The sequence below is a fragment of the Oryctolagus cuniculus genome, chromosome 3 (genome assembly GCF_051225735.1).
Source record: "Oryctolagus cuniculus isolate XC-2025 breed Fujian yellow rabbit chromosome 3, ASM5122573v1, whole genome shotgun sequence".
NCBI lineage: Eukaryota > Metazoa > Chordata > Mammalia > Lagomorpha > Leporidae > Oryctolagus > Oryctolagus cuniculus.
Genome location: NC_142869.1, coordinates 139,792,354 through 139,815,208, shown reverse-complemented (window position 1 = coordinate 139,815,208; position 22,855 = coordinate 139,792,354). Strand labels below are relative to the sequence as shown.

The following is a 22,855-nucleotide window of genomic DNA, read 5'->3' as shown; positions in this document are numbered from 1 at the left end:
ACCTCTCTCTTTGTCTAACTCTGCCTGTCAAAAAAGAAATAGAGTTTGGTGTTGGGTAAAAAGGACAAGATGTTAGGAAGATCGAAATTATCAAGGTGCGAACCTGTGCCATCCTTGTATTTTTGGCCATGTCCGCATAAAAAAATTGTGTAACCGTGAGTAGGCCATTAAACTTTGCATTTTCTCGGTTGTAAGGTAAAATTGAATAAGCTTCTAGCTCTGAATTTGGTGATGAAAATAAAGGAAAACAGTTTCAGCTCAGAAGATAGCAGAATGAAGACATTTCCCTTTTCTGGGATAGAACAGGCCTTAGTACATTTTTTAAAAATTTTTATTTAATAAATATAAATTTCCAAAGTACAACTTTTGGATTATAGCGGCTTCTTCCCCCCGTAGCCACCCTCCCACCCACAACCACCCCATCTCCCACTTCCTATCCCATCCCATTCTTCATCAAGATTCATTTTCAATTATCTTTATATACAGAAGATCAATTTAGTATAAACTAAGTAAAGATTTCAACAGTGGACCTTAGTACATTTGTGCTAGACTGAGAGAAGGAGTCAGTTGAGGGAGACACTGAAGGTGCAGGAGAAAGAGGACTTTGGTCCCAGCCAGGTTGTGAGCGAGGTAGGGGAGACTGACAGCAGAGCCAGTGTGGAAGACACTGAAATGCGGGGTGCGTTTCCTAGCTAGGCTGGAATGAGGACATAATGGGTGAAAAAACAGTAGTCATACTTTTTTTTAGAGATTTATTTATTTATTTGAAAAGCAGAGTTAGAGAGAGAGAGACAGAGGAAAGGAGGGAAGGAGGGAGGAAGGGGGGGGGAGAGAGAGAGAGAGAGAGAGAGAGAGAGAGAGAGAGATCTTCTATTTGCTGATTCACTTGCCAAATAGCCACAACAGCCAGGACTGGGCCAGGCTGAAGCCAGGAGTTTCTTCCTGGTCTCCCACATGGGTGGCAGGGGCCCAAGCTTTCCCAGGTGCCTTAGCAGGTAGCTGGATTGTAAGTTGAGCAGCCAGGACTCACACCTATATGGGATGCTTGTGCTGTAGGCGGTAACCTAACCCACTATGCCACAATGCTGCCTCAAAACTGATTTTTAGGGTAGTGAGGAACAAGAAGTAGCATCAGGAAGGTGAAATACCTCATGTCAACTTGGTCATCTGCCTAGGATGTGCAGGCAGCGCTGGCATACTGGGGAGTGGAGAAGAAGTTTGGAACAAATGCATGTGAAGAGTGACAGATGGAGTTTCCAAGAGGGCAGCAGGAACATTTGGAGACCAGGGAGAACTCAGATGAAGCTGGGCAGCTGGGAGTGGAGCCTGTTGGTGTGGCATGTTTTTCCTAAGCTGATCCACCAAGAACAGGGGAGGTGGAGACTAAAGGGAAGACAGGGCCATGTGGGAATGATCTTGCTCTTCCTAGCTCTTGGCAGCTTGGGAGTAAAACAGAAGAGTCTGGGATTCTCTGTGGTGTCTGTGAGGGAGCAGGGAGTGTTCTGGAGGTGGGAAGGGTGGAAGGAAGGGAACTTCTGCACACCTAGGGAATTCTGCAGGTGACACCAGACTCAACAAAGATGAGGTCAAAGAGGTACAAAGACCTGTGAGTGACTGAGATGGAGCTGGAATTATATTCTGTTATTGAGAAGGTTGAGCAGGAAGGAGCAAGGCACTAGATTGTGAGCTCATTAAACTTCTCTTTACTGTGGTATTACAGAGGCAGGTGTTGGATGCAAAGGTGAAGACACCACTTAGGATACCTGCATCCCATATCAGCATGCCTGGGTTTGAGTCTTGCCTCTGCTTCTATTTCCAGCTCCTTGCTAACATGCACCCTTGGGAGGCACCAGGTGATGGCTCAAGTACTTGAGTCCCTGTCTCCCATGGAAGAGATTCAGATTGGGTTCTGAGCCCCTGGATTCAGCCTGGGTTGTTGCAGACATTTGAGGAAATGAACCAGCTGATGGAAGAGCTCTCTCACTGTCTCTTTGAGTCACTCTCTCAAATGAAATCAAAATACATAAACAAAACTGAAGAAGATATTTTGGCATTCTAGCCCTTAGCATGTTGCCAGGCACATAAATAAATAAATCCTTGCCAAAGTCAATTAGGCTGGATGTTATCAAGGATGATGGCAGAGCATGGAGTCAGGAGGCAAACTCATAGATGAGAGGGTGGTAGACAAGATTGAAATGGTCAGGTCTGGTCTAATTCAGAGGGGGTGACCTTGTTTCTTTCCGAGCACCCATCAAGAGGTTCCTTCCTCTGTCTCCCTCTCTCTGACCCCTCAAAAAAGGGCTCATTTCCCGAACGATGGGCAGCTTGCCTCCTACTTCCATGGGAAAGCTTTCTGCTTTCATCCTAATACAGAATCGTATTCCTCCCATGTGAATACATTTTATGGCCATGACTTTGACTGCATCCTGATAGAGCCATTCCTAGAAACTCAGTAAATATAATAAGGAGAAAATGAAACAGAACCAAGAGCCCAGCTAACTTGTATTAAAGTTGATAGGAGAGTCCATTTCTGGATTGCTGAATGTTGAATGATAACCAGTAAAGAAAAACCAAAATCACACAGCCAGCATTGATGAATGGTTTTCCTTCCCCATTTACTTGCCAACTGTGGCCTGATTGTTAACTACATATTTATGATAATGTTGCATAGCTTCCTTGTGAATGTCCGGATGCACCTGTTCTAAACATAATGAGGTCTGGACTGCCCAGGGCCCTCTTCCTTCATTAGTCCAGTGTGAAATTTTATCTGAAAAGGGTTTTAAGTTTGCTAGGGAGTTTGAGATTAATTATATTGTAGTGGATTTAGTGGTAAAACTGAAGTATGAGAGAGAGATGTTTAATATGGTTCAGTAAAGTTTCTACCTTTACTGCAGGCATCTGATCATCAGCGAGAACAGTTTAGGGCTTGGGTTCCGAAGACCTCTGGACTGTCAGCATCAGGGCCACTCTTTCTCTTCCAGCTTGTGAAGCAAATGATCTGTGTTTAACTCCTCACCTGAGTGTGCATCTTGCTCATTCTCTTATTTTCAAATTAGAGAGCTGATAGATTGTCATCCTCAAACTAAGACAAAATTCCACTTTAACCATTCCCTGGTATAAATATTGCACCAGATGAAATGGGCTGTTGATGGCTTTGGGAGATGAATGATTGGTATACAGGCAGAATGGGGAGAATTCTGCCTCACTGATGACAACTATTGAAAACAGTAGCTTTGGAAATAACAGCATAATGGATGTGTTTTCCAACTTAATAACTCTGGAACTATTCGTGTGCTAATAGAGGTGGAAGTGTGTGTATTTTGGTTTGTTTGGGGTTTTGGCTATCTAGGCAAATAAAAATCTGAGTTGTCATGACTTGCAGATAAAAGTGGCTGTCATTGAGGAATGGCTGAAACATTAGGAGGGAGGAGCATCTCACAGTAATTTTTGTTTTATTTCATCTAAATTCACAGAGAGAAAATTACATCTCTGTACTGGTTTATTTCCTAGAAGTAGCTATTTCCCCAAGGCTTACTTTCCCCTTGTACTTTTCAACTTGGAGTCTTTAGCCCAGGAGCACTTAGAGATTCATCATTGTAATTCCTTGGCTATCATTTCTGGCCTGTGACCCAGCCCTCCTCTCCTTGGGCATTCGGTGTTCTTGCCAGGCTGTTGATCCATGGAGAGCAGTCCTGAGTGAAGCTGTCAGTTCATTAGCAGTGGGGCGCATGATTTAGACTTGCTAGGTATACCTGGAATTCAGGAGTGCTGAATTAGGAGCCCTCTCCAGGCAGTGTTGGCAGCCAATTCTACACTTTATTGTCCCCAGCAGGAAAACCGGTTTGGGTTTGAATAACAGCTTCTTTGTGGTTAGAACCTCAGTCCAGCCTCTTTTTGTTGTTGCTGCTGCTGCTCTGGTGGTGAGAACACTTAACATAAGATCTGCCCTCTTTACCAACTTTTTGAAAGGAAATGTGGGGAAGAAAAGCAGGAAGGGACTTAATACATTTGGGGATTTTTCAGAACTGAGTTAACTTAGCAAAAAACTCTAGGACCTTGGCATAAGCAAGGCCCTGTGCTTATACACGTCCATTAACTTGAATGGGTCAGGTGAGCAGGGAGCCACTTCTCTATATGTCTATACATCTAATATATCTCTATATATCTGATATGTGACCTCTTCAAAGCTTTGCGTTCACCAGCACTTCTTCACTGGTTTGTTTCTTCATTCCTATCTCTACCCTAATTCTCTCTTCTCCTTTTCTGCTCCTGAAAATAAAGGGCCCTCTGATTTATTCCCAAACACATGTGTGTGCATGAATACATGTATGTGTGGTATGGTTTCTTTTTTCTCTTTTCTTTTCCTTTTTTTTCAGAGGCAGAGAGTCAGAGAGAGAGAGAGAGAGAGAGAAACAGACAGATGGACAGTCAGACATAGGGAGCTACCACCGGCTGGTTCACTCTCCAAATGCCTGCAATGAGTGGGGCTGTGCCAGGCTGAAGCCTGGATCTGAAAACTCAGTCCAAGTTTCCCACATGGGTGACAGTGACCCAACCACCTGAGCACTACCTGCTACATCTCAAGCTCCACATTGGCAGGAAACTGGAGTCAGAAGTGGGAGCCAGGAATCAAACCCAGGTACTCTAATATAGGATGTGAGTATCCTGACCAGGGTCTTAACCAAGTCTTAACATACCCACCTGTGTGTATAGTCTTGTTCATTTTTCTCTGCTTAGTATCCCCACAGACCAACAGTTCTATGATTTCCAGAATACCTCTTTTTTTTTTTTTTTTTTTTTTTTTTGCCATACTAGCCTCCCCCAAGTACATGGCAGCTTATTCAACATCCCTTCTAATTTTTATTAATTCCCTCATGTGAGTCAAACCTTGGGTAGTAAGACAAAGAAATAATAAAACATGTAACACCTACTATGTACCAGGTACTGTTCTATGCACCTTCTATATTTCAACTCCTTTTATATTCACAACAATCCATGGGGATTGTATCAGTTTGTGTCTATCCAGAAGATAGAAACCACACTATTTTTTATAGCTGTATGTTAAAATTTTAATTTATTTTTATTTTCTTGAAAAGGGATGTGTGTGTATATGAGAGTGATAGAGAGAGAGAAAGAGAGAGATCTTCCATCCACTGGTTCACTCTCCAAACATCTACAACATCTGGAGATGGGCCAGGCCAAAGTCAGGAGCTTGGGACTCATTCTGGGTCTCCAGCATGGGTGGCAGGAATCCAAGCACTTGGGCCTTTTCCTGCTGCCTCCCAGAGTATTAGCAGGAAGCTGGATGGGAAGTGGAGCCAGGACTCCAACCCAGGCATTTCTATTTGGGAGGTGGACATCCCAAGTGGCCTCTTAACAATTGTGTTTAATGCCCATCCATTGGCAATAAGCCACATTGTGGTATAATGTATATACCATAGAGCTTATCCTATGTAATTCACTGACTTTTAGTAAACTTAGAGAATTATGCAACCATCGCCATAGTCCAGTTTTAGAGCATTTTCATCACCGCCTGCCCCCAATTCTCTTGAACTTGGTTGCACTTAGTACTTACTCCCATGTACTGTATCATACAACTCTGACTTGTTATATATCTCCATATATTTACTTTTCTTGGACATTTCATGTAAATGGAATCATACAATATGTGGTCTTTTGCAATTCGTGTCTTTCACTAGTAAAATGCTTTTAAGTGTTGTACATGTTGTTGCAAGGATCTGAAATTCATTTCATTGCTAAATAGAATTGTATTATATGGATACACCACATTTTGCTCATAACTGCCTTCCTCTGCCTCTCCCCAACCCAGTTAATGAATGTGTGGATGTTTTCCAGCTTTGCTGTTGTCACTAGTATGTGTACATTGTATGTCTATTTCTGTCATAAATAGCCTGTGTTCATTTGTGTTCATCTCTATGGTCAGTGGTGCATGGACATTTTTGTTCATCGTTTTTGGATGGATTCCTAGGACTGGAATTACTCAGTTGTATGGAGAGTTTACATTTATCGTCTAACAAAGCTCCCTGGCTAGTTTCCAGAGAAGTTTTTTAAAAATTCACTTTATTTATTTAAGTTATATAAATTTCATGTATTCCATATGTACAGATTTAGGAACATAGAGACACTTCCTACCCTGCCTTCCCTCCTGCCCATGCTCCTGCCCCTTTTTCCCCTCCTCTCCCATTCCCACTCTTAATTTTTACAAAGATCTATTTTCAGTTTACTTAATGATCATAAAGTTCTCCTGAGGAATGTGTAATGGTTCTGGTTTCTCTACGTCCTTGTCTGCACTTGGTACTGGATGTCCTTGTGATTACAGCTGTCCTGGTGGGTGTGTAGTGTTATCTCATTTTGATTTTTTAAAATGCTTAAAAGCCCTTCTTTTTCTTTTTTTAAAAGATTTATTTATTTGAAAGGCAGAGTTACAGAGGGGGAAAGGCAGAGAGAGAGAGAGAAAGAGAGAGCGAGTGAGCGAGAGAGCAAGCTTCCATCTACTGATTCACTCCCCAAATGGCCACAGCGGTCAGAGCTGGGCCAATCAGAAACCAGGAGCCAGGAACTTCTTCTGGGTCTGCCACACAGGGACAGAGGCCAAGCACTTGGGCCATCTTCTACTGCTTTCTCAGGCTATAGCAGAGAGCTGGATGGGAAGCAGAGCAGCCAGGACTTGAACCGGTGCCCATATGGGATGCCTGCACTGCAGGCGGCAGCTTTACCCACTACACCACAGCACTGGCCCCTGATTGTGATTTAAATTTGCATTCCCCAAATAAAAAATGATGTGGAGATTCCTGGTGTTTTAGAACCTCGATGGCAAGATCCCGAACTGTGAGCTTTAGTTCCGGTCTTCAAAAGAAGCCAACCCAGCTGGTTGGATCTGTTTTTTTTTTTTTTTTTTCCCCCAGAACTCTGTCTCCTATTTTCATCTCACCCCCTATCCTGTTAAAATGGTGTACTAACAAGGGCAGATGCTTCTTAACCCCTTGTGTTCCCCATGTGGATAAAGGTGACTGACCTTAGAGGAGAGTCATTTAGACGTGCTTCTCTCATAGGGCAAAGGCTAATGTACATGCAATCCTGTGGCTCTGTTTTTTTTTTTTTTCCTGTTTAAGTTTTTCCAATGTTTTAAAATTTCTTTCAAGGTCTCTGAGTTTGACAACATAGTCCACTTTCTACTGTGGACTTGAGCTACATGCTTTTGTCACTTAATTCAGAAATTCTCAAGCAGTGATATTACCTTCCCTTTTCCCAACAGAAATTTGGCAAATGTTGGTTTAGCCCACAGGTGACAATGTGAATGCTACACGTGTATCATCAGCACAGTAGGCTGCAGTTATCATATTCAGAATTCGAAAGTGACTCTTTAGAACACTAATGACAGGCTGGGTACTTAATTCTGTCTAGACACAGTGTGTTGCAACAACATTAAGTGAGCTGGGGCCAGCTTCGTGACACTCGCAATGCCAGAATCCTATATTGGAGAGCCAGCTCAAGCCCTGGCTGCTGTGCTTTTGACCAAGCTCCCTGCTAACGAATCTGGGAAAGCACAGACGATGGTTCCAGTACTTAGACCCCCGCCGTGTGTGGGACTCACATGGAGTTCTAGACTCCTAGCTTCAGTCTGGCCCAGCCCTGGCCATTGAGGCCATCTGGGGAGTGAACCAGTGGATGGAAGATATCTTTCTTTCTGCATCTCGCTGTGCCTTTCATATACATAAATACATCTTTAAAATAAGTTCAGTGAGCCATCTTGGACAGGCACACGGTTTTGGATTATTCCCCAATTCTGTAAAATCACTTGCACAAGATAAATATTTTCCCTGACAGATTGATCCAGTCTGGGCCAGCATTATTTCACAGCCAACAGAGAACATCAGAAAGGATAAAATTTTGGGTGGGTGGATTGTTATTGGCCAGTTTATTAGTATTTCTTTCCAGTAAAAGTTTCAAGCCTTTTAGGAATAATGTTAGCAGTAACTTGTGACTTATCCAAACAGCCTTTAGAAACGTGAATTCAGTCTGAGTGCTCAGGACTTAAGCAAGGTGCTCATATGTTCACTCACTGTGCAAAATTCCAGCCTCCAGTAGCCTGGATATGGTGAGGAAGCTGCCACTGCATGGACCCCTTTGCATACAGGCTCCTCCCCCTTGCTTGTCAGAGAGTCTGTGAAATGGGAAATCAAGGTTGCACTTATATGGTATCAATCTGGGACCAACAGGAGCAGTAAATCCCATACTTTCATCTTAGTATTAGGCCTATTCTTGATTTATCTGTGACTTCTCTTATTTTTTCCCCCAGAATGTTGTCTATATCCTTTTTTAAAAAAGATTTATTTATTTATTTGAAAGTCAGAGTTACACAGAGAGAGGAGAGGCAGAGAGAGAGAGAGTGAGAGTGAGAGAGAGAGAGAGAGGTCTTCCATCCGATGGTTTACTCCCCAAATGGCTGCAACGGCTGGAGCTGCACCGATCCGAAACCAGGAGCCAGGAGCCTCCTCCGGGTCTCCCTCATGGGTGCAGGGGCCCAAGGCTTTGGACCATCTTTCACTGCTTTCCTGGGCCATAGCAGAGAGCTGGACAGGAAGTAGAGCAGCCAGGTCTCGAACTGGCACCCATATGGGATGTTGGTGCTTCAGGCCAGGGCGTTAACCCACTGTGCCACAGCACCAGCCCCTTCTATATCCTATTATGTCTAGGATTTGCTGATTGCGACTGCTATTAAGGTAGTTATTGGTCTACAAACTCAGAATGCCTCTTTTAAAATTGCTAATTTACACCTGAAAATTATACATATAAAGGTGCCACCGTGTGATGTTAGGACACACTTATATGTCGTGTAATGCTCAACTGGAGTAGAATGCATTTTGGTCATGTACCATGGGGGAGAAAGTTCTGGTCCTTTAGGCAGAGGGGCTGGTGATTGACATCAGAGCTCTGATGTTTGGTAGCTGTGAGGTCTTGGACAAGTAACTCTGCATCACAGGGTCTCAGATTCCTCATTTGTTAAACAGGAGTGATTGTTATTTACAGCATTGTGACAACCCAGTGAGATAATATGACAGCAGGTTGTAAATTTTGAAGTATACAGAGGACACAGTCATAAATCTCCTTTCCATGGTGATTTATAAGTGTTAGGGCAAAGGGCAATACACAGGTTGCTGTGTTCCTTGTTGGTTTGCTTTTGGAAATGTTCTTGTCCAGTGAGTGGCTGAATCATGAATTAATTGAAATAGAACAGTGTGCCTGTCATTAATCACCCCTCGGAGTAAATGACAGTATCTGTGGCTTAAACAAGCATTTCTTGAGAGGTGCTCTTTTAAAAAACAGCTCCATGAGGAAGTAAGTTTGTGAATTTTGCTGCTAGCATTCCTCTTCCAGAGATTAACATAGTGAAGGTTCTGAGAAGTCCCACGACCAACTTTGTTAATCCTGTATTTCCTACTTCTGTGACTATAAATTCCTTTCCTCCTATGTGACATCTAATGTAATAATGTGTACATTGGGTATATTCTGCTTTAAGCAAATGTGTCAAGACAACAGAGACCTGATTTTTATTTGGGAAGAAAGCAATAGTCTTTTTTTTTAAATTTAGTTCAAAAGTATTTGTTTTAAATGTCTTTTTATTTCCATTTTTTATGATAGTGTGTTACGTAACCCACCATCCTTTCAAATCCTAAGCTAGATGTCAACATGTCTTGAATATTTGCTGATTTGGAGGATAATTCTATTGTCTATGATATATATTAATATTACTCCAAAGGCTAGGAATGGGATATGGGTGGGAGAAAAACTTCAAAAAATGGAAGTTAAGACACAGCACCATGCTATTGTGGAATGGCCCAGGTTGCTAGAGACACGCTGAGCCCTGCTTTGATCTAATTGGATGGTTTTGGTAACAGACTGTGAAGGATGATGTCAAAGAGAGCCATGTTATTTTCAAATAAGTATGGGACCCATTAGAAGTCTGAATTCTTCCACTGGAAGGCAAGCTTCTTGGATGTTCTTCTATCTGCAGGCCCTAACATAGTACTAGGCGTATGTTAAACATGCAATTGTTCTTTGAATGTTCTCAACTAGTAGAACTGGGAGCAGCATGTCTTGACCTCGTCTGTCATTCAGATCATATTTCTTTGCCCTACTAACACTATTTTCTTCAAGAAATAAACATATACTATTGGTTTATTTTAGATTCAGTTCATAGTGAATTCCATCTGTAGAAATAATAATGCAAAGAAAGAAAAGTGGGAGTAACAAACACTGCACATGGTAAAATTTGGTATGTTTGACAAGCTACTTGTAAAACCAAATCTGTTTGGTAAAACGGAAACCTATGACAAAACCTGGGAAAAACTGGACTTGAAGAAAAGTAATCAAAATAGTATGAACCTAACAGGATTCAAAAGTACACGTGCTTAAGGGGGAGTTGGGAGGGTTGCGAGTGAGAGGGAAGTTATTGGGGGAGAAGGGGGAAAGTCATTGTAATCCATAAGCTGTACTTTGGAAATTTATATTTACTAAATAAAAGTTTTAAAAAAAAGTACACGTGCTTAAATTTCTTTTCTTTTCTTTCTTTCTTTCTTTTTTTTTTTTTTTTTTAACAGGCAGAGTGGACAATGAGAGAGAGAGACAGAGAGAAAGGTCTTCCTTTGCTGTTGGTTCACCCTCCAATGGCCGCCACGGCCGGCGTGCTGCGGCCGGCGCACCGCGCTGATCCGAAGGCAGGAACCAGGTGCTTCTCCTGGTCTCCCATGGGGTGCAGGGCCCAAGCACTTGGGCCATCCTCCACTGCCCTCCCGGGCCACAGGAGAGAGCTGGCCTGGAAGAGGGGCAACCGGGACAGAATCTGGCACCCCAACCGGAACTAGAACCCGGTGTGCTGGCGCCGCAGGCGGAGGATTAGCCTATTAAGTCACGGCGCCAGCCATAAATTTCTTATTTACTGAAAGCTTACAGAAGGATGACATCTTGCCAACATTTAGATTTGCAAAATTTAACCCCAGAAAAAACCAAATACCTTTTGGTACCCATTATCCAATGTCTCTCTGTCTTTCCTCCCCTGCCCATCCTGCAGTGACCTTTCTCCTCCTCTCCACTTCTGGGTGGTAACTTTTTAGCTTCCTCAAATGAGTGTGAACATGTGGTATTTATCTTCTTGTGTCTGACTTCCTTCATTTACTGTCTTCCAGTTCCATCCTTGTGGGGACCTAATGTGCTGTAGCAAAGTAGGGTAACTACAGACTTATGTAGGGTAACTACATTTTATGATCAATTTCAAACTAGCTGGAGGAAAGGAGTTTGAAGGGTTGCAACACACAGAAATGATAATATTTGAGGGTACAGAAATCATAGTTACCCTGTCTACGTGTTTATAATACTGTATCCCATAATAATTATAAATGTCAATTAAAAAATAAAGGAGCAGAGTATTTGACCCTGCTTGGGAGTGCCTGGGTTTAAGTCTGGACTCTGTTTTACAGTCTTTATTCTTGAGGCTGGCATGGGGTATTAATGGTTAAGTCATTGCTTGGGAAACCTGCAACCCATATCAGAGCGCTGGCTCCCCGGCTATTGATCCAGTTCTTGCTAATGTGCATCCTGGGAGGCAGTAAATGATGGCTCAGGTACTTGGGTACTCACCATTCATATGGGAGACCCAGATGGAGTTACAGGCTTCTGGCTTCAGCCTGGCCCAGCCTGGCTGTTGTGGGTATTTGGGGAGTGAGCCATCAGATGTAAGATCGGTTTCCGTCTGTCTCTCTGTCCTGCTGTCTTTCAAATAGAATGAAATGAAATAAACATAAGTAAATAAAATGAAGAATAATTGAATGACTTTGGTAGAAGTAATAGGTGCAAGGGAAGGCTCACGTACACTATCCTGGACCCTCCACTTAAATACTGGGCTTCTGAAGGCAAATCTGCATGGGCTACTAGTTCTCTCACTTTATTTTCAAAGGAGGGGATTGCACAGTCCTGTAGCACCGTTTGTTACCTTTCCCAGTACTCACAGCTGCCTGCCTTCATCTATATTAAAACTGATGTGCCTTCATCTTCTCCCCAGGCCACTGTTCCTCAAACTGATTTGGTATCATCTGGAGTATTTGATAAAAATCTAGATCCTTGGGTGCTCCCTCTGCACTACTAAATCTGAAACCAGAGGATTTGGGTTAGGAATCCATATGTTTACAGCATACTGGGTTTTCTTCATGCAGAAGCAACTACTGGCTAATCTGTAAGATTCATGACTTTTTAAAACAAGGGACTGATACTCGTGTGAGGAAGAACAGGAGCAATACCATTGAAAACAGGGTAACAGAATAGCAGAAAGTAACCCATTCGTTAATTTATCCAATCAGTCATCATACTCCATGGGCATTTTCCAGATTCTGTCCTAGGTGCTGAGGCATATGGTAATCAACAGGATCAAGATCTTGCCCTCATTAAGTTTACATTTTAGGGCGAAAGTCTGAGTAAACACAGGTAAAGATGATACATTTTTGGGTAGTGATCATTGCAATGAATAAAGTACCTTACAATGCAAGTTTTCACTTAGAAATGTTCAGTGTATCACAAAATGCCAAGAGCCCACAAGAAAGAAGGTGCTAGCTGAGATCTCTCACCTGCCCAGGAAGGGCAAGTGTAACATTGCAATTTTACTCATTTCCATTCTTCCAATCATGTCCTTGCTACTTATCATGGGATATGGGTTTTCACGGTGATAATATGGGGCTGATATGGTAGGGAGTTACAAAAAGTTGGCCATGGCAAGGAATCATTATATGACAGCATTTATCAAAATACACTCGTTGAGTAGAGATTAAGCCAATGGAGTTGGTGAATTGCCAGCAGACTCTGGGTTGGAAGAGAAACCTTGACTACACTTCTTCTTGTCCTTACCAAAATATATTGGTGAATCACATTGTTTTAGTCATTCACCAATAAGAGTTATGCATCTAAAATTCAGAATATGTAGCTTTTCCCTCCATGGTTCTGGGCATTTTTGAAAGCAAGTTAACATTGTTGTTGGTATATAGAATTCTTGTGTTTTTTTTTTTTTTAATGTTGATGTATCATATACTGTGAGGTTGAGGTTTCTTTTTTGGAAATTTTGCTTGGTAAGGACAAAAAGGTAACATCATATTGGCTACATTTCCCCAAATATCTGGAGGGTTTCCAGTTCCCAACTAACTCCATTAGGACTACAGGAAATCAAAAATATCTCCATTGCTGGAAATATTGGGTGGCAGGGGACTGGGTGCCTTTTGACATCTTGTAAAGTTTCATGCATTGTTTTAATCACAAGGTAGAAGGAAAAATTTGCTGACTCATTTGCCATCCTTATGGGTGCCTGGTTTCAACCATCCCCAGGAAAGGTGACTGACACAGGGATTTTTCAGGGTGCTATAAAATGCTGACCATCTCTTGCAAAACACACTGACCTGTTAACATGTCTTTTAATTTCCCTGCTTGCTTGTTTGCCCCATTGGTTAAAGGGAAACGAAGGAAATCAGGTTTCCATGGATTATAAAAGCATAAATACATAAGAAGACAAGGAAGGATTTAAGGAGAGGAGCAGTTCAAATGGAAGGCTTGCAAAAGCAATTCTTCCTTATAATACGTTTTTATTCTTTGGAACCAATTCTTAAAGAAATGACAGGAGCTCATTCCTTGGAGTTCTTAAAACCATCTAGAACAGACAAGAATTCACTTTGCACCTGTGAGGTACTTGGTCAATTACATAAGTTGATCCTTACCAGTTTCTGTGACAGTTAGCAAAACAGTGACTGCCTCACTTTCAACCCCATCCCCAACTCAAATCAACAATTTCTTTAACATTACATAACTACTGGAAGAACAAATCTGCTTGTTAAAAACTATAATGCTGCTTAAATTTTCCTGTGTCTTCTTAATAATAATAGCTTACATTTTTATTTGTCTTTAAATTAGAAACCTAGAGTTCACTTGCCTGTGGCTTCTTCAGTTCTTATAAAAATTCCACCTTGTGGAAATTAAACAGATGTAGCACTGTGTTAGAATTCTGAAACTTCCTTTGAGCCTATTCTCTTCTTTCAAGCCAATTCTAATGTGATACATTCTACAAATGAAAAGAAAATGCACCCATTTGAAGCACATGGTACACAGAGTTGTGACTACAGTCACACAAGCACCATCACAGCTAAGATAAGGAGTATTTTCAGCACCCCCAACCTCCCTATTGCCCCTTTGTAGTATCCCCTCACCACTGACCTTGGACAACTCCTAATCTACTTTCTGTCATAGGTTATTGTTACTTTCTAGAATTTCATAGAAATGGAATATGTATACACTCTGTAGCCTTTGGCATCTTCTGCAGGGCAGGCTTTTCAGATTCATCAAGGTTGTTATGCTTCTTAGTAGCTTATTTCTCTTCCATGCTTAATAGTATTCCCTTACATAGATGTACCATATTTACCTACTGATGGGCATTTGTGTCTTTTTCTAGGTTTTAGATGTTCTGAACAGAGACGTTATGAGCAGTCATTGTACAAGTCTTTGTGTGTTGACATATGTTTTCATTTTTTGGGGGTAAATATCTATGAGTAGAATTTCTTGGACATATGGTGTATGTGTTTAGTTTTGAAGAAACTGGCAGACTATTTTCCAAAGTGGTTATATCATTTTACATTTCCACATGGGATGCTCAAGAGTTTACTTTCTGTGCATCTTTGTTCACACTTGGTATGGTCTATCCTGTGCTTGAAGCTCTTTGATGAGTGTTCAGTGGTAGCTCATTGTGCCAATTGGCATTTACTTGGTGAATAGTGATGATTTTGAACTTCTTTCCAAGTGCTTATTATACTAATGTATCCTCTACAGTAAAGTGTCTTTTCAAATCTTTGTGAGCATTTGGTATGAATTTATCATATGTTGTCGATATCAGTCTTATAATATGTGTAGACTTGGAACATTTTCTCCCTATCTATGATTTGCCTTATCATTTTTTAATTTTTAAATGAAGTCTTTCAAAGAGTTCAGTTTATCAACTTTTTTTTTTTAAGATTTACTCACTTAACTGAAAGAGAGAGGCAGAGGCAGAGAGAGAGAGAGAGAGAGGTCTTCGATCCACTGGCTCACTCCCCAAATGGCTGCAATGGTCAGAGCTGGGCAGATCTGAAGCCAGGAGCCAGGAGCTTCCTCCATATCTCCCACTTAGGTGCAGGAGCCCAAGGACATGGCCCATCCTCCACCACTTTCCCAGGCCATGGCAGAGAGCTGGATCAGAAGTGGAGAAGCCAGGACTCAAAGCAGCGCCCACATGAGATACCAGCACCCCATGCAGCGGCTTTACCTGCTACACCACACCACCGGCCCTGACTTTTTTCCTTTAAGCCTTAGGTTTAATTTATTCTTAAGTCTTTCAAGCTATCATCCTAATGTTCCTAAATTCTGGAGCCATAAACAAGTCACATAAGGTGAAAGTACTGCCTTTCATCATAAAAAACTTAGCGCACAAGTTTTGAAAGAAATAATGCCAGATGGCCTGAAGATACAGACCTTGCTGTTTCCTGCCAACTTCAGTCCAACCAGGTCTGCTTCTAGGGCAAGCTTGGAAATCTAGATTGACTGGCAGGTCCTTGGTACCATTCCAGCAAGAGTCAGATCTCCAAATTAGTCTCTTAGGGAATTAGAGGAATCTGTGGGAACAGCCCACACTTCCTGGACTTCCTCAGCACAGAACAGCCTGAACCAGACTGAGCAAGACTGGGGGGTTGCCTTTGTTGGTTTGTGAGTCTGCTGCTTCATTTCTGGAGCTTTCTTGAAAAATGCAGTACTTCCCTTATTCCAAGAGGTCAGTGTAGGCTTTTCTTAAAGATAGTGATGCAGCCAAGAGAACCAATGTCTGAAATCTTAAAGCACTTCCTTTTTAAAACAGTTAAGTCAACCATTTTGATTGTTCCAGACTGATAGTAAGGAACCAGGACATCTAGGTGCACAGGAGGGTGGTGTAATAGGCACTTTGGCTGATGGCCTTTCTTCTAGGCACATCAATGAGTGCTTCTAGGGCAAGATCTAATAAGGCAAAAAGCCGCCAAATTGTTTGAGAGGAGGTCACAAAAGTTTCATGAAAGGTACAGACCCTATTTGAACTTTAGGGTGAAGAAAGACAAGGAAGGGGAGAGGGTTCCCAGCACAGGAGCAGCTCTGCGTGGACACCAGGAAGCCAAGGATGTGCAAGACTTCCTGTCATGATGTTTTCCCAGGGTTTCCAAACTTTGTGCTTATCGTGATGGGAAATATTGTGTTTGTTGGGCTAGTTATATGAAAATTCTCTGATCAGAGAGGGAATGTTGAATTTTGTCCATAGATTTAATGGGAGAAATACACTATTTGTTCATAGTAGGAAGTCCTGTTTGTTTCAGTGTGGTATCTATCATGGTCCTTTTAGGAAGCAGAGTGGTGAAGAACATATGATCTGAAATCAAACTGCTTTTCAGTTATGATTCTACTGCTTTCAGCTGCGCAATCTTCAGCAAGTAATTGTCTTTTATGAGCCTCAACTTTCTGAACTGTAAAATGGTGATATATTAGGACCCACATCATCTTGTCATTGAAATAATCCATGTGCCTGGCACATGGTAAGTCCACAATAAATAGTCCCTACTTTTTTTTTTTTTTTTTTAAATTTGTGAGGCATAGAGAAAGTGTGCTCCTATCTATTGGTTTACTCCTCAAATGCCTACAATAGTCAGAGCCGGGCTAGGGCGGAAGTCAGGACCTGGGAATGTAATTCAGGCCTCCCAGGTCGGTGACAGGAGCCCAATGACTTGAACCAACACTGCTCTCTCCCAAGGTCTGTATCGCTGGGAAGCTGAGTGATGAGGCAGAGCCTGGACCCAAACTCTGATGTGGGATATGGGTATCTTAGCCACTAGGCTAAATGCATGATCCCCTTACCATTATTTTAATTTAAAATAATATGTTTGTGTGTGTATGTGTGTATGTATCTATAAGTTTGCATATACATACACCCTGAGAGATGAAAATGAAGAGAAGTTAGATGTGGAGCGGGGGAAGCAGTAAGCCAGCAAAGGGTCCTGGAACTTCTGTGGGAGATTGAAGAACACATGAGGCACACACAGTAGTCACAGACATAGAAAACTTCACAGGGCTCAAGACAAACCTGAATCTGCAGACTGAAAGAGTTTACCATGTTTTAGTAAAAATTAATCGAAATAGCTGATATCTAAACATAAACTGTGCAATATTTTTAAATTTCAAAGTAAAAACAAAAAAAGAAATTCTGGCAAGCTTTCAGTAAGGGGGAAAAGTTTCCCGTAAGAAAGAACCAGGTTAGCCTTGGACATCTCCATAAGATGAAGATGTGAGTCCACAGAATTTAAGGGAAACCATTTGTGACTAAAACATTGTAGACCACAAATGCCTAAAGGAATTAGAAAGACACTGTCAGATTTCAAAGAACTTAGAAAATGTCATTTATGTACAGCATGGAAAATTTTACTCACAAGCATTCTCTAGCCAAGAGAGAAATGAGTAAACAAATAAAAGAAGCAAGAAAGGGGGAATTCATGGTATAAAAGCAGGCAATGTTAGCATTGAAATCAGTTGTGCAGATTTAATTCCTTAACTGTTGAAAATTTGTTTACCAAGAAGATTGTAACTGTGATAAACAATTCTTAACAGAGAAGATAAATACTAGTTTAGTATTTATCAGCTTGGTAGGAAATTCTGAATTATTTTTAAAAATAGCAAGGTGGGGAGGGACAGGTAGAAAAATAGTAAATATGAAAAGCTTTTAACCTCAGGAGAAGAGGATATTAATAATTACTGCTTTACTTTCCTTCTGATAATTAGTGTCATAGACTCAATGTGTTTTCTCAAGGGGAAAGGTACTTACAAGTAGAAATACAACTATACCTTCCAAAATGCATAGAGATTGGAAACAGGCATGCACAATGGGTGGATTTTAAGGACCATGAATGATGCCTCACTAAAGCAGTTTTTTAAAAGTATAGAAAAAAACAAATATAATCTATGTTGCAAAAGACAGACTGAAAAGGAAAGGTTGCGGTGTTAACAAAGTAGAAAGCATAAAGCATGATGACAAGATTAAAACCCAGCGTTCACTTATGACATTTTCATTGCTGACTATATTCACCGAGGATTATAAATAAAAGTGGCTATGATTCCTCTCTGTACCAACCAAGATTTACAGATCCAGTCATTTAACAGGAGTTCAACAGAGTGCTGTATGGAGGTGCAGCTGTAAATGGATGACTCAAAAAGGTGTATTGTTGGTGTTTTTGCTTTACATTCTGAAAAGTTTTCCCTGTATTTTCATGTTATGCTATTAAATAAGAATCCATACCTACTTTAATCTCTTTATTATGTTCTATATACCACTTATAATATTCATAATCTCCTCTGCTCCTTGTATTATTTTTGGCCTCGCATTCTGTTCTGCCTTCTTTCTCCCTCCGTCCCTCTCTCCTTCCTTCCACACATAGTTATTGAATGTTTCTGTGTGGCAGGAACTGCATTTGTTCTGAATTCAAAGTTGTAAACGAAACAGATATGATCCTTCCTTTCATGAAACTTAAAAATCAAGTGGCAAATCAAGATTATGATTCCTGTTTTCATTGTTTGATGATCCCTTTACATTTTGCATAAAACATTTCTACATATTGTAGATTTTTTCTCATTTTACTATTTTTACATTTTATGCACAAATATTTTTATCTGAGTAAAAATAGAAAATAACTGTTTTATGTAAAATTACAGTAAAAAACACAGAGGAATACATAATTGTTATTATGACAGTATAAGTGTCTTTATTTAAAGAGTAAAAAATATATGCAAAAATTTTCCTCCCTTTTACAAAAGACTGAGAATATTTTTTCCTGGCAAGTGAAATATTGAAGTTTTAGTATTTTTTACACCCTTTACGTCTGACATTAAGTTATTCACAGGTTTCTTTTGCAATTGTGAACTTTAAAAAATGTTTTTGTGCTATTCCAAAGATACATACACATTAGTCCTTTTTAAGAGGCAGTAGCATAACATGATGAACAGGGAAAACAACACTCACTATCAAAGCAGAACCTTTTGAAGAAATATACTGTGTATCACCTTTAGTCTTGGGAGAAAACATCTGATTTTTCCTAATTAAATGACATGGACAGATAAAAAATAATCTTATCAGTTGATGCATGTGAAGATCAACCACACACAGAAATTCTGCCTAACTAGCTTGATTTTCTGATACCAGTACACACTTTCAGACTTTAGGCTAGCAAGATATGTTTGAAAATTGGCTCAAAGAAAACCTCACATAGAAAAACAGTTCTAACACAGGAGTGACAATTTCATTATTCTTGTAAGATACAAAGGCCGACCAATAATTTTATCTTTCTTCTTTTGGAATAGCATGGATTTTATTTTCTTACGTAAAACATTTCTGTGAATGAGTAATGGCAAGTTGATTTTGAGTTCTTTAAAAATTCCACTGTGTTCACTGAAAGCTTGAGCATGGGTCATTATTTCTGCTTCCATGGGGACAGATGTATTGGAAAAAAGAGAGATGCTAGTCTGATGTAAAATTGCCAGCTACTAACATAGAATGCAAACTTTAGTTCAGCACTTGAAGTAGGTTTAGAAAAAACTTGTGAGGTGGCCAGGAGTGTGTGTTGTTGCCCATTCCCTCTGTGTGGGACACACAGAGGTCACTTCTGTCCCTATCTAATGACTGTGCTATTACATAGTTGGCTGTTCAGACTCATCCAGACGTGGATGCAGAAGCCACACATGATGGCATGCTGGCCTGGGCAGTGGTTTGCCAAGTCCATCCTCCAAACCAGCAGCACCGGCAGCATCAGAGAATTGTGTTCGAAATGCAAATTCTCAGGCCTCATCTCACATCTGAATCAGGAACTCTGGGAATGGGATCCAGCAGTTTGTAGCTAACAAGCTCTCTAGGTGACTCCGATACATACTCTCGTGTGTGAGAACCATAATCCACCTGGTGGTTCTCAGCACATTGAAATTACCTGGGGAGCTTTGCAAACTCCTGGTGCCTGGGCTCTCTGCCCGAAGATACTGATTTAATTGTTCCTAAGGAACAATTCCCAGGAACACTTCCCAGAAAGTGCTTTTAGCAGACACATTTGAGACCCACTGGTCTAGATCTCTACAGCCATCATTCTCTTTATACTTCATTTTTTTTTTTTTGGACAGGCAGAGTGGACAGTGAGAGAGAGAGACAGAGAGAAAAATCTTCCTTTGCCGTTGGTTCACCCTCCAACGGCCGCCGTGGTCGGCGCGCTGCGGCCGGTGCACCACCCTGATCCAGGGGCAGGAGCCAGGTGCTTCTCCTGGTCTCCCATGGGGTGCAGGACCCAAGAACTTGGGCCATCCTCAACTGCACTCCCTGGCCATAGCAGAGAGCTGGCCTGGAAGAGGGGCAACTGGGACAGAATCCGATGCCCCAACCGGGACTAGAACCCGGTGTGCCGGCGCCGCAAGGCGGAGGATTAGCCTAGTGAGCCGCGGCACCGGCCTATACTTCATTTCTGATAAGGGTTTACATATCCAATGTCCCACATACATACACACACACACGCACACACACACAGCAACACAAAGCAGCCAGCCCCAGGGATAATGGACTTGTGCTGAGATGGTTTTCAAAGTGCGTGCCGGGGCTTGGGAACCAGATGGTCTAGCTCACTGTAAAAGCTCTGGCACCTACCACTGTGTGATCATCAGCATTTACTTCACTTCCTTATCACTCGGTTTTATCATCAGCAAAATAGTCATCAAAATATCTGTTGCAAAATCACCATGTACCAATCATTCTTAAATTTTTTAAAAATTATTTTTTGTTTCATTTTTAAAATTTTGTTTAAGGTATACAGATTTCATGTTTTTCACATATAGAGATTCAGGGACATAGTGATACTTGGAACCCTACTGTGCCTCCTGCCCATCATCGCACCCTTCTTCCTCCTCCCTTTCCTGTTCCCACTCTTAATTTTCACAAAGTCTATTTTCACTTTACTTTATACTCATAAGATTAACCCTATACTAAGTAAAGAGTTCAACAAATAGAAGAAAAAAAATCACTGTTCCTCAATGGAAGAGACAAAGGCTATAAACAATCCATTTCACTCCTTTGCATTACTTTTTAGGTACTGTTAGTTACCACAAATCAGGGAAAACATAGGGTATTTGTCTTTTGGGGATAGACTTATTTCACTAAGTATAATGGTTCCCAGTTGCATTGATTTTATTGCAAAAGAAAGACGAGAGACAGAGAAGGAGTGAGACAGATTTCCCATCTGCTGATTCACTCCCCCAAATGGCTGCTGTAGTCAGACTTGGCCAAAAGCAGAGAATTTAACCCAGGTCTCTTAGGGACAGGGACCCAAGTTCTTGAGCCTTCACCTGCTACCTTCCAGGGAGTGCATTAGAAGGAAGCTGGAATTAGAAGCAGTAATGACACAATCCAGGCACTCCGTTATGGGATGGGGCATTCCAAGTAGTGTCTAACCACTGCACTAATGCCCCTGCCTCTTAATTTTTTTAAAAATTTATTTGAAAGACAAGAGAGACAGAGACAGTCACTCATAAAGGCGTCTTTAAGTAATAATTGTCATTCACAGCAGTCCTCTAAGTTCTCTACTGGCTCCCTTGCCCAGATGACACAACTGAGGCATTGGGAGAGGCCAGCCCATTTCAGAACCAGCTGTCAAGTCTACAGAGTCTGTTTCTACAGCCCCAGCAACTGACCACTGTGTCACACAGGCTGTGCTCTCATCTGACGGCTCTCACACAGGCTGTGCTCTCACACACTTGTGAGATTTTTGGGAGGAGAGTATGTGTGAACAGCCCTACTAGCAGATTATTCCCTATGTCTTTCACCCAGTGAATCACATGCCAAGGCCAATTCTCAAGGAAGCCACAGCCCAACACAGTGACTCTGCTATGGGGGTTGCAGACATTCTAGGTGCAAAGCTACAGATTGGGTTTTGGGCCACCAGCTTCCTCATTGTCCCTCACACTGTAGCAATTTCCCACTCTGCTTACGCCTGGGCTGGCCCTTGTCCATCAAGGTGCTCAGTAATCGGTCCCTGTAGCCTGCTTCTGTTAACCAGACACGGGGTGGACCAGCATTATAAGAGCATCCATTTGACCATTTCATCTCAAGACATTAGCATGTCATTAGCTTTCACTGATTGAATTCCCTAACACCTGGCTTTTCTTCCAAGGTCTTCTCTCCTAAGGAGCAACATGTTTAATTCATTTCATTTCTAGATAGAAAAATGCTGCTCTCAGTAAGGACCTTGCTGCAAGTGGCTACTCTGTTTAGCAGTGTTTAAAATCCAAAGGTAAGACTGCAGGGATGGCTTGTCCTTTGAAAAGCAACAGTTTGTACAGGGAAGAAAGATAACACATGCATAAGAGAGCGGTGGTGCTTTTTTTCCTTGTCATCGGGGGACTGGAGGTCTCAAAGGTTATTTTTGAATCTTGAGAGTCAAGGGAACTGCTGCCTGGGCTCTGAGGCCTCAGGTGTGCTGTCTGGCAATGGCCTTCTTGGAACATCTTGTCAATCCTGGAAATTTGGTGCACCTAAGTGTTTGTCATGAGGTGCCCTTGCCGCTTGTATGGGTGTGAGAAATGGAAATGAAAGAATATCTAAATAATTGGAGCAGGGTGGGTAGCAAGAATAAGCTAAATGGGGGACAATAATGGCGACACAGAAAATTAAATGACACAAATTTCTGGGACCGTCAGGGGTGCCAGAAGCCAAGGACACATCTCTGAAGCACTTTGCTTTTCA

At 41.5% G+C, this 22,855-nt stretch overlaps 1 long non-coding RNA gene across 2 annotated transcripts in view; it reads left to right on the top strand.

The window, feature by feature from the left end:
• The window catches only part of LOC103348693 (LHFPL tetraspan subfamily member 3 protein), a 569,591-nt gene that overhangs the window by 33,599 nt on the left and 513,137 nt on the right, over positions 1–22,855 (top strand). The window lies entirely within an intron of this gene.